Raw genomic sequence first — 20,897 nt, 5'->3', positions numbered from 1 at the left:
AATTAAGGTTAAATGAGTTCATAAAGATTTGGCCCTAATCCTCCTGGACCCATACGTCTATAAGAAGAGGATGAGACACCAAGGATGCTTGTGCACAGAGAAAAGGCCAAGTGAAGACATAGTGAGAAGGTGGTCATTTGCAGGCCAAGGAGAGGCCTCAGGAGAAACCAAAATGGCTAACACTTTGAGTGGGACTTCCAGCTTCAAGAACTGTGGTACTTTATTATGTCGTACCATTGTTATGGCTGCCTGAGCACGTGTGTACACTTGGGGTGGGGTCAAATACTCTCAGAGTTGGCAGGAAGCTGAGGCTTTGGGAAGTGACTCCCCAGTGCTTCATTTTTTCTGTTTATTTCTAAGTGTGTCTTGATCTGTCTCTTATTTTGTTTTCTCTCGCTAACCATACCCTTCCACATGAGATTCTAGCAGGTTCCTGTCTCAGAAGGCAGGGAGCCCAGATCTCTGAGGTTTCTGTCTAAAGGGACCAGGCAGCTGACATCCTCGCTCAATGGTGGAGGTGCCATGCAGCTGTTGACTGGTCTTGCTTCTCTGTCAGGTCCCTGCGGTCCTTGCTGTGTTATGAGCTTGCTCGCTGACTTGCACACACTTTACCATTTCTGACTCTAAACCTCTTGCACTGCTGCATTTCTTGTTCTGCTCCTGCAGACACTGTGGTTCCTGGGAAGAGTGAGGACTGACCCAGACAAAGCTGTGACCTTTGGCTTCCTGGCCAGATCTAACCCCTGTAATCCTCTAGTCCACTGTCAAGGGAGACCAAGGAGTGAGGAACTTCACAACCACCTTAGCCAAGGCCATGGAACAGGTAAAATCCAGATAGGGAGCCACTTCCTCCCTCCCAGGGGTGATGAGCTCACCTGCCTGTTGTGTCTCTGAGGCATCTGCAGTTGCTCCCTGGGAAAACCTGTGTGTGTGTGTGTGTGTGTGTGCGCGCGCGCGCAATCAAATCATATTTTAGCTTGTTCGTTAGTCAACAGCACGTATGACATTCACTTTGTATTTATTGCCCACAAAGTGCCAGAAACCAAAATTTCAGGTGCAAATGATGACGCTGGTACAATAGTAAGTAGCCCCTCCTGTAGCCTGGGCAAGCAGGCTCGCTGTTTCTTCCCCAGCTATGGCCTTTGTCCTTTTCCTCCTCTTCCATGTCAGCTTAGTCGCCACTCCTGGTAAATAGCCATGTGATGAAATACCTCCCTGGCGTCCCTCTCTCTGCTAGACCTCAGCCTTAAAAGACTTCTCTAAATTCTTTTAGCATTCACCTTTGCTGTTGACAGTGCTGGCTACCTGATTCAAAGGTGAGAGTAGTGATATTTAAATCTAAGTCATGTACAAACCTCTTTTAATAAAAAAATCAAGAGTCTTATGATCCTTGAAGACTGATTTACATTATTTTGCTTATCATATTTCTTAAACATAAACAATATTTAACATATACATAAATTAACATAAAATTATTTAAACTCTGTATACTTCAATAGTTCTTGTATAACTTGAAAATCAAAATCAGCCCTGTATGGTGACACTTGCTTTTTGTCCCAGCACTGTGGCAAGCTGAGGGAGAAGGATCACAAGTTTGAGGCCAGCCAGTTAGACCTTGTCTCAAAATAAAGTAAAAAAAAAAAAAAAAGAGGTGGGCACTGGGAATGTAGCTCAATACAAAGGACATGGCTCAATCCCTAGCACTGTAACTCTCTCCTTCCCTAAAACAAACCAAACCCTTCAAAAATCCCAAACAAAAAACAAAACAAAAAAAATGAAAGGAAGTTATTTGTAAAATCAAAATCAATGTACAAATGAAATAGCAAAAGTTTCTATAATCCCAACCCCAAATGCAAGTTAGCACACTTCCTTTAATGTGACCAGTGTTTTCTGACCTCAAATGCTAAGAAGATTGTGCTCAGTGGCGCCTCCCCAGGGTGAGGCAGGATGATATGTTTTCTCCATGGGTTCCTATATTGGAGGCACCGACACATTTCACTTGGACAGAACACCAGCATGGCATTTATGAATGAAATGCTTGCCTTCTTTCCTCCCACCCTCCCTCCCTCAAGGCCTTCTCCTTCCTTCCTTCCTTCCTTCCTTCCTTCCTTCCTTCCCCCCTTCCCCCCTTCCCTCCCTTCCTCCTTTTGTTTCTTTCAAGAAAAGGGGTCTTACTATAGCCCTCCTGAGTAGCTGGTTCTACAGGCATGAACCACCATACCCAGCTCTATTCAGTTTTTTTAAATCAGTACTATTTGATTCTGAAATCTCTAGAAACAGTTGTGAGATGATCATTCTATGATGTGGAATATGTTTACATTAATTTTAAAGATTTCCATTCAAATGAAAATTGAAATTCTCACACAGGCATTGGGCCTCCTAATTGTATCTGTTGGTTCTCTTGGGGTGCCTATAGATGCAGATGCCTGGATTTGAGTTCTAGTTTTTTATTTGAGAAGCTATTTGCTTCCTTTGGGTTTGTTACCAGCCACTCCCAATTCCCTGAGGAGCTGAGGTTCCCCAAGAAGGTGTGTGGGCTGGCCTGTTTTTGTTTTTGCTTCTCCTGGGTGGGGCCAGGCACACACTTCATTGCAGGATTGGAGCCAAAACACAAAGCACTGGGTAACCTCTCTAGGGACTACTCCCTGCTCCACTGGGGCTTAACCAGCTCGGGTCTGTGGAGTGTCCCCACATGTTTGCCAAGGGCTGGATGAGGGGGTGCTCCTGCTACCCAGCTGATTCTGGCTGAAGGACTGGCTGCTCTCAGTGCCTCCACCAGAGGAAAAAATAGGAGGTCAGTCCTTGGAAAAAACCTTGCAACTCACACAATCAGAATAGCAAGTGAAGATATACTTAAAAACAGATGCACCTGCTTCAGAGTTATGAGAGGAAATGAGATTTCAGAAATGCCACAGAAGCTGGTGAAGCAGTGGCCCCTCCCTCCTACTTCCCCTGCTTTTGTTCTGAAGGAGTGTGCCCACAGTGGGTCAGGCTGGTGGGTGGGGTGCAGGGTCAGGGCCTAGTGTGGCCTGCTTTGAGCTGCCCAGTACCTGTGTCTGCCATGCTGCCCTCAGGCAACACTCTACACTCTTGGGTTTGAACCTCTCAGGTGAAGAGCTAGTCACAGAGGAGAGGGAAACATGTGGTCTCCCGACCCCCTGGATTGAACCTTTCTTATATGGACTTTACAGCTATGAGCAGATCCTCTTGATTTAAGATATCATTAAGAGCTTCTATAAGGCCTTTAGAGAAAGCAGAGGAGTACTGCATTTAGTTGGGAGAAGGGGTCCCCAAAGTGGGGGACATGCATCCCAGAGGGAGTATAAGATGGGCCATGGGGCCAAGGAAAGGATATAAAAGTTCATCCATTTAGCCCAATATTTCACTTCTAGAAGAGGTGGAGAAAGAAAGCTCTGCAGTGCCATTCATGCAGATGGACTCTGGAGCCCTAGACTGCCATGCAGGTGGAGGGCATTCTGTGTGTGTAGGTGGGGTGGAGGGAGTCAGCAAATTGCAGCTTACATGTACCCATGAAGAGGATTTAGACATTCTGTTATCTACTTTTAAGTAAACTTACTCTTGTAAAAAAGGACAAGCAACTTTAAACCAATGCTGAAGAGATCTCTGACTGAAGATAACACTAATAAGGAAATCACAGTAAGCAGCCCCCAAATGGCAGCCTTGTCCTCCTTCCACTCCCAGTGTGAGCTCACCCTCAGCCACATCACACAGTAAAAATATCAGCATTTTGATTAGTTCTGGCAGAGTTTGCCAAAATGGGAATTAGCCAAAAGACTAATGAAATATGGCTTTACACTTTTGAAAGAAATGTGAGTTGTTAGAGTCAAAATGGAGTCACTTGTGTCAAGCCTAACAATAAATAAAGCTAGAAGGTCATGAAGGAAGTCTTAACACATGATTGCTTGATATTAACTATCACAAAAATCTCTTCCAGAATCATATGCTTATATAATGACCACCACAACCTTATACAAAAACCACTTCCACAAAGACATGTGCCCAGCAACTGTCCAGGATTGTGCAATCTTGCCATTCTCATTAATAATGCCACTCTCACTATTGATCATTGTGGCCAAGGATTATTGTCTCAAGGTGTCTGATGTACTTTTCCTCACATTTGCTTTAAAAGCTTCCCCTTGCCTCAACCTCTTTAACTATGCCTCCCATTTACAATGGCATGTGTATTCCCATTGTATTGTTGTGCTATGACCAAATAAATTTCAGTATTCTTTGGAGAATCTGTTTTGTTTTTTAGGTTGACACACCCATAATCACTCATGTCTAATGTTGCCTAAAGTGCATTCTGTGTTATCAGAGAGTAACAAGACATTGAAAAATATTATTCATTTCATCTTGGTCTTATCCTTGTAACTTTTTTTCTAGATGTTTTAAAATAATAGTACATAGATGTAATATATTGTATAAAATAAAAGAAAAGAACTTTTGGGTGCATGAACAACTTTGTGTCCCTCAGAATGGTGGGGAATAAAAATCGGTGGGTCTCTGACATTAGGGGTGGCAGGTCACTAAAAGGTCTGTTAAACCTCCTGGCCGTCAGTTACCCAGCCCACTCACAGAGTCAGATTCACTGGGTCTAGGATGAGGAGCAGATATGCATTTCTAACAAGCTCATGGGCAATGCCAATGCTGCTGGCCCCGGGACCTGTGGTTTATGGAAACCACCACAGCTCAAATGGAAGCAAGCTGAACAAGGCCCACTGCTGCCAGGGTCAGCCTTCCTCGCATATGAAGACAAGGTTCTCTCCCCTGTAGTGTACTGCACTGCCTGAGGTTCACCCTTGTAGTTGCACTCCTGAGCCTTGTGCACTGGAAACAGTGGAGCTGGAAACAGTGGAGCTGGAAACAGTGTGTCCAGGGGCTATGCAGGGCTGGGTGAGGGTGGGGAAGCAGAGTCCACCTGCTAGTCTCATGGCCAAGGGAAAGGGTTAGGACCCTGCAGGCTCTGATGCTGGGGAGAGCTCAGTAGGTCTCCCTGTGCAGCCCCTCACTAGTTTGTGACCTCAAACCTTAAGATGAGTATTATGAGGTGTATATGCCTGTAATCCTAGCTACTCAGGAAGCTCATGCAGGAGGATTGCAAGTTTGAGGCCTGCTTGGGCAATTTAGTGAGACCTTATCTCAAAACAAAAAATGAAACAATAAAAAGGGCTGTAACTCAGTTGTAGAGCTCTTGTTTAGCATGTGTGTGGCCCTGGGGTCAATCTCCATGACCCCTAACTCCCACAAAAGATAAAGTATGTACATCAGAAAAAAAGCCTTATTGTTTTTAATTCTCTTGCTGCTTTCTAAGAAGGAGGTCATGGCAGCTGAAGGCTCATCGAGGGCGGTACATGTTTAAGGAGCTGGGAGCAGGAGCTGGAACTGCTAGGCGAGCTGAGGGAAGCGGTGGCTAGTCCTCACTGGAGACCTATGAGGAGGCTGCTGTAGGCCAGAGCTGCCTCCACACTGCTCATTGGGCCCATAAACCATCTTCTCCTCCAAGGGCGTATCCATGACGCTGGGCCCAGCAATCTGATGTGCACAAGCAAAGGGCAGACACAGGGGTCACCTGGCCACAGGGTAGAGTTGCCAGGAAAGTAAAAGGACCTTCCCCATTTCCCTCTGCCCTGCAGCTCCTTCTCACATATCTGACCTCAATTGCCCTTTTCATGTATGCCTTTTTATAGGGGACTCTTGAAAGCCAGATGCAGTAACATACCATGGGATCTGGCCTCTGTGGCAGGACTTCCAGCCCAGGACAGTCAGTGAGAAGTAGGTACATCCAGGCCATGCCCTTCTGAGAGAAAGTCGCCAGTGACGTCAGTTGTGTATCTGTCTGCAGTGCCTGCCAATGAAAAATATTAGAATTGCAGCCCTTGCATGCAGCCAGCAGGGAGTGAGGACAACCACAAGTGGTTCCGGCCTAGTCCCAGTGTAGCTGTGCCTGGTGCTTCAGCAGGGAAGCAGGGGGCTTCTGGGCTCCCTCCTTTCTCAGCACAGCTTCACTTGAGGCCCAGATTTTATCCTTAGGGTTAGTTCTGGAGCTTTCTTTATTGGCATGGTTTAGTGTGTGGAGAAAACAGGCGGTGGAGGGTCCAAACTTACCCCACAACTGACCAGCTTGGTGAGCATGAGCAAAGTTCCTTGATGTCACTGAACTCAGTCCTTTGTTCTGTAAAATGGAGTAATGAGGGTGCTGACTGAAGATACCCAGGAGGATGCAATGAATGTGTGCAAAGAGCTGAGTCCATGGGACGCTCCTCTGGATCCTTATTACATGGTGATCCAATCTATATGGCAGAAAACCCCTGTAGATTACTCTACTGACATTAAACTCAGGGAATCCTATCCAGGAATTCCAGGGGTATTAGCTCATTCACTCATTCCTTCAACAATTATATACTGAGTACTGTCTGCTTGTCAGACAAGCTAATAAATATGTATACAAAAACATCATAAATAAATACAAAATCTCTCTCAGGTCTATGCATGCAAAAGGGCCTTTGGTTCTGACAGGTCTCTCTGGAGACTGTGCTCTTCCATAGGTGAGGGTGGAGTAGGTGGTGGCTACTGCCAGTAGTTGGAAGCTCTTTTTTACCCAGGCAAAGTGGCAGAAGGACCACAGAGAGGCTGTCAGGCCTAAGCTTAGCTGGGGTGAGACAAAGGGTAAACTGAGGCCAGAGGGGTGGTCAGTCTCCTTTTTTTGGAGGATGAAATGATGCTGGTGCCTGTGGGAGCTTTCTCTACAAATCCCTCCCATTAAGCCAACTGCATGCAGGCTTTGGAATCAGACCTAGAACATAACCCTGGTCCCCTGCCGTGCCCTGAGTAAGTCCCTCTGTGCTCTGAGCCTTAGTTTTTCCCATCTGTAAAATAGTGATAATTGCACCTTGCTATACGTTCTGCCCAGGAAAACTAAATGAGATACAGGTTGAGTGTCTCTTTGAAATGAACCAGAAGTGTTTCAGATTTCCAAGGTTTTTGGATTTTGAAATATTTGCATAAAATTTATTGGTTGAATGTCCCTAATCTGAATATATGAAATAAAAAATGCTCCAAAATCCAAAACTTTTTTGAGGGTATGGCTCAAATCCCGCAAATGTTAAGAGCAACTTAGAACAATTTGACCTTGTAGCCCCTTTGTGATAAGGTGGAAATCCTCAGAAAGAGATGTGTGGGGAGGAAAAGAGAGATGAATACTGGTACAGGTGTGATGCAGGGTGAGGCAACATCTGGTTCACTCTCAGCTGGCCAGCAGTTGCCAGCACTTATGTGGCCTGAAGGGCTATCATGGTGTGCCCCAAATGCAGTGGCTGCACAGACAGCCCAGGAGAGAGCTGCCCCCTTATGGAAGGCCTCAGGAGACTTGTCTGGGGTGACCAGCGGTTTCCTGCATGCTCAATTTCCCCATCCATTTCTTTCATCAGAACTTTATTCACAAAGCACCGACAGAGGACACCTTAAAGCAAGAGTCAATAAGCCACAGCTGTTAGCCAAATGTGGCCCAAGCCTGTTTGTGTATGGCCTAAGAAGTAAGAATAGTTTTCTCATTTATAAAAGTTCAAAAAAATCAAGTTTTGTGACATGTGAAATTATAAGAAATTAAAGTATGGTCTCCAGAAATGATTTATTTATTATGTAGCATATGGCTGCTTTTGTACTGAAAAGCAGAATTAAATGGGTAGTTGCCACAGAGACTGTATGGCATGCAAAACCTAAAATACTTCTTATTTGGCACTTGGTAGAAAATCCCTGAGTTAGAGATACCCTCCTTTCAGAAGCACCTGCACTCTTAATTCACATTCGAGCATCAAGTTCTAATGGTGGAATTTCAGGTACATGTCTATGACAGGTGGTTTCCTCTGGCTGACTTCTCCAGGGGAGAGGATGAGAAAAATTAGAAACAAGTAACAGAGAGGCAGCAAGATGTAAAGAACCCTGGAGCTAGGCAATAGCAATCCTGGCCTCTAATTTCAGATTCAACTAATACTGTGGTTTTGGACAAAAAGTCCTTTCATGTGCTGTTATTTTCCTCATCCATCCAAGATCTGTCTTCCTGGCCTTAAAAAGGAAGACAATAGCTATGAAATGCTAATGCCTAAAGGGTCACTCAAACACAAAAATTCGCCAATTCTAGAGCATTCTGTTAAGGTCTATTTCAAGTGTCTGTGGATGAAATAAACCCTGCTCTCCTCAAAGTACTTGGTTTGACAAAGTATTGTAGACCCTTGGTATTTGTGCAAAGTGACACTTCATTCATTCCTAAGCCACCGAGAAGGTCCCTGATCTGCATACTTGTTATCTGACCAAGGCACAGATCCAAGTTCTTCATCTACTAGTAGTGAAGCTAGTGGGTGGCCAGGGTCCAGGTCAGTTAGCTATTCTCTCCTGGGTATAAGAGACCCAGGACCTAATAATGTTTGTAAATAAAAGCTGTGGTTTCATGATGTTAACCCTCTCAAAAGTCTCAGAAGAGACTATCTATGAGTGACATGAGTTTAAAGTATTTATTTGCAATCCAGGACTGTGGCCTGTAGTGGCCATTTCTAGAAACTAACATGTCTAAATATAGCCCTCGGAAGTGGCTTCCTTTTATGGCAGTCTCAGCTTCCAGTTCCTAGAAATTGCTGATTTCAACAGCACCCAGTGCCCACAAGTCACCTGCCTAGGCCAGGAATGGATGACAACTACATTTTATTTGGACACTAAAGCAAATTGCAGTTTGAATTGCAACCACACCCTGCAATGGTCCCAAAGCATGTAACAAAAACAGAGTTGGCACTTGGTAGGTAGGTTTATTTCCATTCCACTAATGGAGCATGTGTGCTCTCAAAAAATGTAAACCCACATCCAATCCCATGCCAAAGACAGTTGCAACAAATTGCATCACCTGGATTTTTTGTTTATAATAACCAGCCAATGTCAGCAGTGCAAATTGGCCATTTGTGTGCTATTTAAAACCTTTTCTGCTCCTTTCCCCAATTTGTGCCAATGGCACATGAAGCTGCCCAGAAAGGAGGAATTCAATCAGCATCAGAAGAATGCATTGAAGTCCTATTTCCTAAGCTCCAGGGGAGATATGAGTGGGTGAGGAGGACGCAGCTAGCTGAGGACACAGTTCTTTTTATGTGTCTGTTTCCCCAAGGCGAAAACTGGATACAGCTGACAAATGTCAGTAGGAGGGATTAACAGGGGAGGGTGGGTAGATACAAGGAGAGGTCTGGGTAGAGGCCTGGGGATGCAGAGTGGGTGGAAGTACTTCCTGAGGATCTATCAGGGGCTAGAGTTTTCAGCTGCCACCCCCAGAACCCTGCCTTCCAGCTTGGGCAGGTCCTGCTGGCCCTGACAGAAAAGGCTACAGGTGAGACCAATCATCACCCTATCCCCACCATAACCCCTATCCCTGACCATAAACCATACCAGGTCAAATGACTCTTATTATTGGACCTTCCTTGCAAGAATCTCAATTGCTGGGCTGAAGATCACCTTTTTTCTATGTTGTCTCCTTGGTCAGACTCAAAATTAATATAATTTTCCTTTGCCAGGCCCCTGCTTTTTTTCTGAAATGGCATGCAGAGCCCTCTAAACTCACCCAAGCCTGGGCTGGGCTGGGCTGGATGCCCTGCATGTTGACACCTCCCACTGGCTACACTTCTTGGGTTGTTTAGGTGATCACATAGCTAGCCTGCCTCCCACTTCAGAGTAGTGCCATGCCAATTAGTCAAAAGGGAGGTCATCTATGGGCCCCTGGGATAGTATAGTGGCCCAAGTGCCCCGTAAGGCATTCAAGTTGTCCAAGCACAGAGTGCCTCTTAGAGGCATTGGTATGGGATCAATTCTACCCTAATAAAAGCCCCATGCCGTTTTGTGTCTGCTAAAGGGGCCAGGGTGCTCCATCCTCCATAAGGAGGTTTTGTATTAAGACCTAATACAATACATATGTATACAGGGGGCTCAGTGATGGGGAATGATAAACACGAGGTACAAGATAGTTTACTATGAACAACTTAGAACAGACAGAGTTTTTATGAATGAAATATTTCACACCCAGTTGAGTTCATTTCACCATAGTTGATACAAGTTGTGAAATCAGAGCGCTTTAAATGCTGAAAAGGTTCTGAGAAAAGACAGGTTCCACATTGGCAGCACCCAAGATTCCATGTTGGCACTGGGGGTGCTGTCCCAAACCAAGTGGGCATGTGTGGGGTTAGCTTCCCCCTTCATTGTTCTGGTACCACAGCCTCTGAGACTCCAGTTCTGACAACCGCTGAGCCACCTGTCTCCCCTCTTATCTTCTCATAAAATGGGGTAACTGTCCTGCCTCATGGGATTGGCAGAAAAGTCAAATGTAATACTGTATGGAAATCTTTCAGGAATGAAAGGACAGTGAGACATTTAAGTGTGAGCACTAAGACTCCTCAGTCATGAGAACTACAGAGAGAAGGTGCCCTCCTGGCTTAGACCTTAGGGTGCTCTGCTGACCAATGGCAAGGTTTTCCTCCATTTGTGCCATCTTTCCTGGCCAAAACAGAGTATTTGACCACAGAGCTTTTTGTTTTTCTTTTACTCAAGTCTAGAAGCAACTCTCACCACACCCTCAAAGCCCCCAAGGATCTGACACCATATCACACATGGGTTCAAACAGACTGTGACAGCCAGAAGTCCAAAGCAACCCGTGACACAGCCTCTAGGCCCTCATCTGCCTCCAACTAAGGCGCAACACAGGAAGTAGGTGATAAACATCTTCCTGAGCACTGGTTTACTTTTGAAAGGGTGTATGAGGTATTAAGTAACTTAAGGCAGTTTAATATAAAAAATGGATGTTGTTCAAAAAATGCCAACTGTTCACTGATTAAACACAGCCTTCATTTCAGGGTTGCAGCTTAAAGCAGTCACCCATAACTGGTTCGGAGAGTTGAACATCTTCTACTCCCACACAGCCCTGCCAGGGCCCAAGACTGAGTAAGGACCTCTGTGGATGGCTCCATCTAGTACCAGAAAAGGGCTCTGAGGTGACTCCAAGGTTCAAAGGGATTAGGCAGCACCTAAGGGTGTGTTTGCTCTGAAACTCAGGTGGGAGGTAGTTAAATCTGGAGCACACTCCGATCCTGGTTCTGGTCTCGTTGTAGATGAAATAAAGTGATTTCTTCAAGATTTGAGTTACTTAGTGACAAATTCAACTGACAGCTTTGCTGGATCAAACCAGTGCTAATATGAAAGCCCAAGAGGTCCACGAGTTAGCTCCACATGGTTTTGGTGCTGTCCCCAGTGTACCCTGAGAGACTGATACAGTCTGGCAGAGGATCATGAACTCATACTTAGGTATCTTTTCCCCTTGTTTGACTGGGGAGTAAACTAAAGATTATCACTCTAAACCCTTAGGACTTAGCCTAGAGGAATTTCTCAAAACCTCCTGATACAGAATTCCCCAGCCTTTTCTAGGGTCTGGAGGCAATGTTTCTGAAATTCTTTGGGAAAGCCAGAGAAAAATAAGACTTCCTAGAAAGGTACAGATGTCCTAAATTTAAAAAAAAAAATTTCAGATAAAATCTTATTTGGGACCTAAGAAAATGGATTCTTGGGGAGCTTATTTGTCATTGTTACATAAGCAACATCTTTCATCAGATTTTGGGGGCATCTTGATGGGGCTGCCAGGAATGGAGTTTCTGTCAGGTAGGGAGCACAGCAGGTGGAGGACGTCGTAACTATAAGGCATGTTCTCAGGATACCATGACCCAGCAACCTGCAGCAGAAAGGCCCGGAATACCTGGAAACCGCAAGAGACAACTCCGTAGAGTCTCAGGCTCAAGCATCTCAATGCGAATGTAAACTGTTCAAGGGCAGGAAATAGGATAGAGCCCCGGAAAAAACCATGTGTATCAGAATCCCACCCACCTGGACTGAATAGCAGCTCTGTCCCTTACCGTGACACTGGGCAGGTCCATTCATCTCTGAGATGGTCTTAACTCAAGTACTCAAAATGGTGGTTATTTTAGCTGATTAAAAATATTTTTCTGGCTGTGTGTGATGATGCATTCCTGTAATCCTAGCTATTTGGGAGGCTGAGGCAGGAGGATGGCAAGTTCCAGATCAACTTGGGTAACTTAGTGACTGTATCTGTGAAGGTTAAACTTAGTTGGCAACTTGACTGGTTTGGGGATTAGTAAAGCATACTTCTGAGTGTGTCTGGGTCATGGAGGGGTAACCTTGGATGCTATGTCTGGTCTCTGGTCCCTTTTTCTCTGGCAGTGATCCCCTGCTCCATTTCTGGTCACCATGAATTGAGCAGCTTTACTCTGCCATTCCCTCCACCAAGATGCTCTTGCCTTGGAACCTGCCAATCAAGCACTGGCAGGTCTAAAACTACGAATCAAAGAAACCATTTGCTCCTTTAAGTTGTGGGTATCAGGTATTGTGTCCCAGCAGTAGGAAAGCTAATACAGAAAACTGGTACCAGAGAAATGAGATTGTTGTGGTGACTGTTCCTGAATGCTGTAAAACAGTCTGATGGGTGATTCCCAGACTGCTGAGAAGAATCAGACAGTAAAGGCTAGGCTCATAAGGTTTCAGCTGGGAATGAGGACTCTACTGGGAAGTAGACTAGAGGCCATGCATGTTACACTCTGGCAAAATATTTGTCTACATTTTGTCTATGTCCTAAGTCTTTGTTGGAGATTGAATGTTTAATCATTTAATAGTTTTCCCCAAGTGCCACACAGGCAGTGCATTTGTTTATGTGCTGACTCTCCTGAGTGTCACTTGGGCAGGTGTCATTTCAACCAGTCGATTGTTTGCTTGAGATACACTCATATGTCTGTTTTATATCAAATATTTTTAGTATACTTTTTTATTTAGAACATTGTGTTTGCCTTCAATGTTTGTTTCTAGTGAAATCCAATGATTTCTGGTTATTTTCTTTTACTAACTCATGTTTATTTGTAAAATCCTATAATTTTGTGCTACAATCTATAAAAACTCTTATTATAAGTACATTAGATATAATTTTTATACTTCTCCAGAACTCAGTGATATTCTTTTACAATACAAAATAGACATGTTTGGAACACTGAGAGTGAATCAGAAGGAAGTGGCAAAAGATCTGCAAAAGAAAAAACTGAATAAAGGAGAAGTTAGCATATCAGAGAAGAAAAGTCTGTGTTATGAAATGGAAATACAAAAAAGAGGTTTCCCTATTGTCAACTATATGACATGAATGAGAGAAGTTGAAAGAAGGAACAAAACTAAAAAATTTCCAATAGTAGTCAATGATTATAATAATTCTATGGGTGGTGTTGACAGAGTTGACCAATATCTAACAAGCTATCCTATAATCAAAAAGTGAGGGAAAAATATTATTATAAAATATTTATGCACCTTCTGGACCAAACAACATGAAACTTGATTTGTTATTTATTCAAAACAAGGATGTTCAAAAAGTCATTTACAATTTAGGTCTAATAGGCCGAATAACTGAAGAATACGGGAAAGCAATATGCTAACCAGGATGTCCATCATCGACGTCTTCACCATTAACGTTTAGTGGGTAGACATTTTATTAAAATTATACTACTCACAGGAAAAAAGGAAAGGCCAACATGACAGTGTAAAGTGTGTTGTGCAAAGAAAAATAATAATACAAAAAGAACTCAGAAAGAGACTAGATACTACTGTCCACATTGTAATGTTGCATTGGGTAATGAATGTTTTAAAATATACTATACACAGAAAAATTATTGAACAAATTTGATAAAATTGTCATTTTTATCTTTATTATCTTATAAAAATTAACAAAAATGCAAATCTTGGTCATCTTGTATTTAAATAATTGGACTGGTAAGTGGTTAAGAGTAGTGAACTCACTTATGTGGCGGAGGAAATTTCAAAGCTACTCAACATTCAGGCTCTAACATAGGTACTACTGTTTGCTTTTAGCCAGATTGATAGGGAACAAAAAGAGTAGAAGTATTTGAAAAACTTGAAATTTTGGCCCCAAAAGGACCACATCAAGTTAGCATCAAAGGAAGTGTGGTTGTTAAAGAGTTTAGGGTTATTAAAAAGAAACCAGATACTTGAATGGGGGCAAGAAAAAGGATGCCTTGAGAACACCCCAGTTTTCATCAAGACCCTACTCATCACAGGCTCAAGGGTGAAAAAGGCTAAACTCCTTTGAAAGGCTTTGTTTTGAAAAGGGATTCCCAGAGTGCCCTGCTGTCTCTGGTCCACATAGGAAGGTGAGTCTCTGAATTCAGTCATCTAGGCACTCAAGAGGCTAGAGCAACCTTGGTCCAAGGAAGCCTGGTTATTGCTTGACCAGGCGGCAGACCTTGGCATCATCCACTAGTTATGGTTTTACAGGGATGCAGAACCCAATAGCCATGGAGGCTTTCACCGATTCAAGAGTAAGGCCTGGAAAGTCAGGCAGGGAGCCAATGAGAAGGCTACGCATGAAGCTGTGACAGTGAAGCTAAAGGTGCTGTGGAGACCCCAGGAAACTGGAGATGCCAAGAATGTGGAATGTCTGCCAAGTGAAACTGCAGGTAGTGAGTGTAGCCAGCTGAAGAGAGGTGCCATATGGGCTGTAATCAGTAAGGCCAGAGGGGAGGGGCTCCCCAAGCGATTGGAGATCTTATCTTACCTTGTGCCCCAGATGCTGGACATGGAGCTACATACAGGGCTTAATGTTTGCCCTGCTAGGTTTCAGCCTTGCTTTAGGCTGATTCTATCCCTCTTCCTTCTCTTTTGGAATGGGAATACTTACACTGTGCCATTATATCCTGGGATAATGTTGGTTTTGGTTGTTGTAGAGATTCACAGCTATGAGTTTGCCTCAAGTCCCAGAGACTTTGGACATGTACTTTTGAGCAGTGCTGGAACTGTTCAGACTTCAGGGAAGTGATTACTGTTTTCAGTTGTACGCAAGACGGCTGTATGTTAGATATGTGTTAACTTGGTTTTAAGATGTTTTGACAAAAGGTGGGATGTGACAGTTGTCGACTTGATTGGCTTGGCAGCCACTGAGGGCATTAACAAAGGACACTTCTGAGTGTTTGGGAAGGTCATAGAGGGGTGACCTTAGGTACTATATCTGATCTCTGATCCCCTTTTCTCTGGTACTGTTTTCCTGCTATGCTTCCTGACTACCATGAACTGAGTTGAGCTGCTTTGCTCTGCCATGTGCTTCTGCTTTGATGTTCTTGCTTTGTGAACAGCCAATTTCAGACTGGAAGTTCTGAAGCCAGAAGCCAAATAAGCCATTTTCTCCTTTAAGTGGATGTCAGGTATTTAGTCCCATCATTGGAAAAACTAATACTGTCTCAAAAAAAGGAGCTGGGTACCTAGCTCGATGTTCTCCCAGTTCAATCCCCAGTACTGCAAATTAAATAGTTTTCCTGTCACTTGCCTGTAATATCGGGGACTTGCTTAAGGCAACTGGCTAAGAGAGGGCTTGATTTCCCATTTAAATGAAGTGATGGTTCTTTTCCAGGGTAATTTTACCTCCCAGTCCCCAAGTGTAACTGGCAATGTCAGAAGGCATTTTTGATTGCCACAACTGGTTTTTTGTGTATTACTGGTATCTACTGAGTAGATGCCAAAGATATTGGCAAACATTATACAATGTTCAGAATAGTCTCTGCTCACCCTATGCCTCAACAAATTATCCAGCCCCAAATATTAGCAGTGTTGAAGCTGAGAACCCTGGACATAAAGGGAGAAGCTGGGCTTCGTTGACTCAGACAAGAGGGGAAGCAAAGATTACCAGCATCTGAAAACAAATGCAACCTTTGCAAAACAGAAACCCTCTTCTCAGAATACTTTTAGCAGCTGTAACTCTTGGAACAGTTACATATACTAGATTCAGAATAAAGGCTCATAGGGCTGGGGATTTAGCGCAGTGGGGCCACCATCTGCCTCGGCAAGCACGAGGTCCCAAGTTCAATCCCTGGTACCAAAAAAAAAAAAAAAAAAAGAATTAAGGCTCATAAATCAGTGGATCAATTTAAGTATCTTTTTGGTAAAATGTGAAAACACAACAGAAATTTATTAGAATGGAAAAGTAGCTAGTGATTGAAATGTTGTCTAGGAAAATAAAAGTAGGGAATCAGATAGTAGTAAACGTATATTTGTTCATCATTCATTGTTGATTTTCTTCTAGGATAAGGCGAATTATACACCAACAGGCAATAAACACTAAGTTAATGGGAGTCTGCATGATTCTGGAAAAGGGCCAACTCCTCAGAAAGTCAAAGTTATCTGCCTAGTCCACTGCTTACTCATTCTATGGCCTCCAAGATTAACAAACTAAATAAAAATTCTGATTCTACTGTAGTTTTGGCCAATTGTGACAATTTCATTTGCCTGGCAGAACACTTTAATGCTTGATGAGGCCACAATCAGTTCTGAAACAAGAATTGGTCCCTTAACTTAGCCCAAGCCTTTTGTGGTCATGGAAGTCTGAGAATACAAATTAACCCTATAATATTAAAAAGAGCTACTGAGATCTTTTGATTGGTATGCCCATGATTCAAGAGAACCAATGAATTCAAGGAAAAATGCTTATAGTTGTTGTAAGCAACAAATGAGACATTTTCTATGGAATCTTCTGAAAATGCATTTAAGACTTAGAATTTTTTTTTACCTTAAGCCAAGTAAAGTCTTTAAGCTTCAGCTTTATTCTCTACAAAATAGATAATAGTCCCTGCATCCTAGGGCTTGGATAAATATTAAATAAATTATGCACCTGTATTTACTTTGTACTAATTGGGTCACACAACTAAAGTGTTCCAAAATCTGAAGGCCTTTTACTCTTACTTTACACTGTTCTTCAGGAGCACTTCCAACAATATTTTTCAGGGTCATGCTGGGTTTGTAAAAGAACCAGAACAAGGATGCTATCTAGGAGAGCAAATTAGTTACTTCACAACATCTCTAGGCCTTAGCTTCTTGAGTTTCATACAGTCCTCAGAGGTAATTATTTCCATTTCATGAATAAAGAAAATGAGATTCAAGTATAAAATCTGTCAAATATGGAATCAGATATCCTCTAAATGAAGGCAGAAAAGGAGGGAATTTGAATTGCAATGCAAGTCTGAAGCTTAACAGTAATGAAATTCTACACAACTGATGTGACTTGCAAGATGTGTAGACCAGTCCAGGACCAGTATCCTAGGCTAAATTACCAAATCTGGGAAAGCATGGGAAATGACTGAAAAATCAGATGCACTCCAAAAGGTGACATAATTCCTTTCAATGATCTACTTGGAGTTTATGACCTCAGTGAGAAAGAGACATGGGATTCAAATGATTTCATCTTTTGCCTGGGAACAGGTTAAATCTGAGCATGTTCAAATGTTGTTGGTGGTGGAAGGGATAGCAGAATGCTACTCCTGGGGAAGATTAAAAAAGACCAAATCTTCAGAAAAGAATACATGAAGAGCAAGCTTCAAGGGAGGTTACTTAAAAGGTGAGGAAATGAGATATAAATATCAAAGAACAGAAAGGCTCTCTCAAAGGTCCTACTTGCCAAGTAACCCAAGCCACTTGGAAAACAGTTTAATGATTTTTGTGCCCAATATTTAAAGATGTTGGGAAATTATCAATAAAAAGACTCTGTTCCTAGTTACTAGAAAAGTAAAAAAGAGACCATTGCTGCAATCTTTGATCACAAATACAATCTTTGACAAGAGGATGTATTTTACAAAAAGAACTGAAAATTCCAAGCTCAAGGACCCGAGTTCGATCCCCAGTACCAAAAAAAAAAGAAGTGAAAACTGCCTGCTGGGAAGAAAAAATATGACTCTGATCTCTTCTTACTGGTTTACATGCAAATCAGGAAAGGAAAAGCACATTTTTGGAGTCTACTTTCTTAAGTTCAAATAAGAGAGCAGCTCAAGGTATGAATCTGGAAAATCATCTTCCATTCACCAAAAAGATATAAACCTAGGAAGATCTTCCTTGCCTCTAGGTTAACTGGAGCTTCCTGAATTAAGAAGCAACACCACTGGATGACAACAAATGTGCCAAGTTTCAATTCAGTAACATATAGAGTAGGAAAGTTGCTATTTAATCCAAACACAACTAAGAACCCATTTACAGTCTAGTCTAGTTTTTATCAGTAACCTGGATATATAGAAGTCTTTAATCAAGGCAGTACAGGGTATTTTAAGCAAGTATCTGGTAAGACACGCTTTCAGACACCTACGCAAGTTTTTGCAGTCTCCACAAACATGGAAATGAATTAGCGTATTTCCCCAATTTTTTGTGGCTTTAAATGGTTTTTCAGAAAATTTTACGGTATAAGAAATTATTAAGAACATTTTAATAGGTATGGCCATTTATTAACTCTATTATCATATTTTCTTAATGATTATCTAATAAATCTGACTTTCCATGTAATTTACAAATGTGCAGTATTAAATCCAGAAGTTCCTTCAATTATTTAAAAAATGTTAGCTCACTAGTTTGTCTTTAAAATTAGTTATCTACAATGCCTAGTAGTTTCTATAGCTCATTCAGTACTTCACATCTGACTCAAGTTGACTTAAAATCACTACTTCTTTTGTGTCTCATTGCAATGCTGTGGTAATCCCCCTGAAATTGCAGGAACAGACTGGATCAAAGTTTCACTGATTTTGATATTGAGGAAAGTCACAAAACAAATATGAGCCTTGGTGCTTAACATAGGGGAATACCTACAATTTAACTTCCAATTTAAAGTAATTACATTCATAGCTTTTCACAAAAAACTCAAATTTTTGTTTTGAAGACAGGCTATTTTTAACTTATCCAAGAATGTTCTAATTCAGCAGAAACTTCCTCTGTCTTTAAGGCTAAGGTCATCTTATATTTTGATGTCTTGTGCAGACTTTACGACAGTGTGACTTAAGAGGTTGAGGAAATGAACCTTTCTGATGTTCAATAATAATATATGCAGTAAACTATGTAACACTGCTAGAAGCCTTGAATACACACTGAAATATTGCCAGTAGGCACTGAGATTTAATCTTGACCCTCATTTATTGCTTTAACAAGTTTTTTGTTACTTAGCCAGTTTTCAGTTTGTTGTGAATTTAGCTATGTTCCTTCTTACACCTTCCATATTTTAAAAAGTTATTTATGTACGTCATTACAAAGTTCAAAGATATATAATTTTAAACATATTCAAAGGCAGCAGGAAAGTGTTCCTGACTCAATTTGGTTACAAATATCCTCATTTATCATGAGACTTATGAATGAGGGTCTAAAAAACCCAAGGGCTTAAAATTATGTGGTTTCTCTAGCTGTTTTCCTCTTTTGCCTCCCAGACTCATCTCTGAGTAATGAATTCTAATACTTTAAATATATGACCACTTAATTCTTCCTATTAAACTTGCACTGTGCAAATGATGTACTTTAAAATGAAAACAGAAAAATAAAAGAATATGGAGGCAGTAGAAATACATATCTGAGTGGTAGGACACACTCTTGCAATTACTGATTCCACCTGGTCAGCTGAAGAAACTTAGTAAGAATAATTACTATGGGATAAGAAGTGTGGAGCTATGCCACTTAAAGAGAACAGCTATTCCTAAGGTCTGTTAAATAAAATCTCATCAGACTTCTAAATGTCCCTTCCTATATTTTGTCAGTGCTCCACTGCCCAAATTTACTTAATCACTAATAGTAAATGGCTGAGTTATGGAATAGCCACAAAAGAATACTAGCAAAATCATCACATTGAAGTACAAACCTTGAATTGCGAGTAACTTGGTCCATGAGTGTTCTGGAAGACAAGCAAATATTTCTAAGAAATTTTAACTTGATAAACAAGCGATGTCTTGCAATACAAATGGTTCGTCATGCCAAATGTCACAGGATAAAAACTGGTTTTCTCTCTCGCTCTCTCTGCTTTGATACACAAGTGCTTTGGATTATGAACAAATTCTCACAAACCAAGGTTTTGTATACTGACATGAAAAAGATGTTCACAGTATATTATAAACATCTTTAACTCCTAGTATTTATAAAGTTTTAGGATGAAAGTAGAAATTTAAGAGGGCCGGGGATTTAGCTCAGTGGTTTTGTCGCCTGTTGCGCAGGCGCAAGGATCCGAGTTCGATCCCCGGTACCAAAAGAAAAAAAAAAAAGAAATTTAAGAAAGAGGAAGTGTGGCAGAGAAAACCAGTGTCTGACTGACCCATTGAACACAATAATTTAACCTGTAATAACACATTTATTTTATTTATTCTGTATCTATTTTCTGAATCCAATTATTTTTGCCTTCTTTACTCTTCCTAAAAGCTTACTTTGCATGGGGATTCTTCTGATAAAATTCTTTATAGAAACTGCTACATAATTTTATAATAATTAAACTGTTAGGTGAACCAAACATTTTCAGGTGAGCATCGAACGTCCCTGAAAACAAAATAAAACCCTCCCCAGCAAGTATACTGAATTCCTAATTATCCATGCTGCAGTTTATCCAACCTGCAGCTATTCCTTGTAATACAGGTCCAGAATTCTGGAAGGCTCTCTTCTTCAGTGCTTTATAAGCAAGACAACTCATGTGGAATCAAGGAAAAGCGGGTACAAACTAAGAACCAGGGTAAATTCTTATCAGTTTTGCTAACGCTGGTTCCAGACAAAGTTCTGGATAACAGTGTCAAGGAAAGCCTTTAAAACATTATTTTCAAGGTGCCCTGGAAGATTCTGACCTTGTATTAAGTTAAGAAGTTCATTTTATGGGTCATCCAATCTAAACTGGAATTATACATGGTAACATATTCAAATAATTTAACTTTCATACTTCTAGAAGCAAATCTTAAAATCTTAAAAGTAATTCTTACATATAATTCTAGGGCAATGATCTTGCCCATCACTAAATCCATACACTCCAGTCT

At 41.7% G+C, this 20,897-nt stretch overlaps 1 long non-coding RNA gene across 1 annotated transcript; it reads right to left on the bottom strand.

Annotated features, from left to right (window-relative positions):
• Positions 1-2,155: 2,155 nt before the first annotated feature.
• On the bottom strand, positions 2,156-20,866 carry LOC147830078 (uncharacterized). Its single transcript, XR_015443523.1, has 3 exons — positions 6,127-20,866; positions 5,741-5,866; positions 2,156-5,553 (listed from the first exon to the last, which is right to left on the bottom strand). It is a non-coding gene; the product is annotated as an uncharacterized LOC147830078 (long non-coding RNA).
• Between the last annotated feature and the right edge of the window lie 31 nt (positions 20,867-20,897).

The sequence above is a fragment of the Heterocephalus glaber genome, unplaced genomic scaffold, assembly GCF_053883595.1.
Source record: "Heterocephalus glaber isolate CG9 unplaced genomic scaffold, H.glaber_assembly_v1.0 deba00000331, whole genome shotgun sequence".
Lineage (NCBI taxonomy): Eukaryota > Metazoa > Chordata > Mammalia > Rodentia > Bathyergidae > Heterocephalus > Heterocephalus glaber.
The sequence above is the reverse complement of the archived record's forward strand: the minus strand, read 5'-3'. Positions and strand labels throughout refer to the sequence as shown.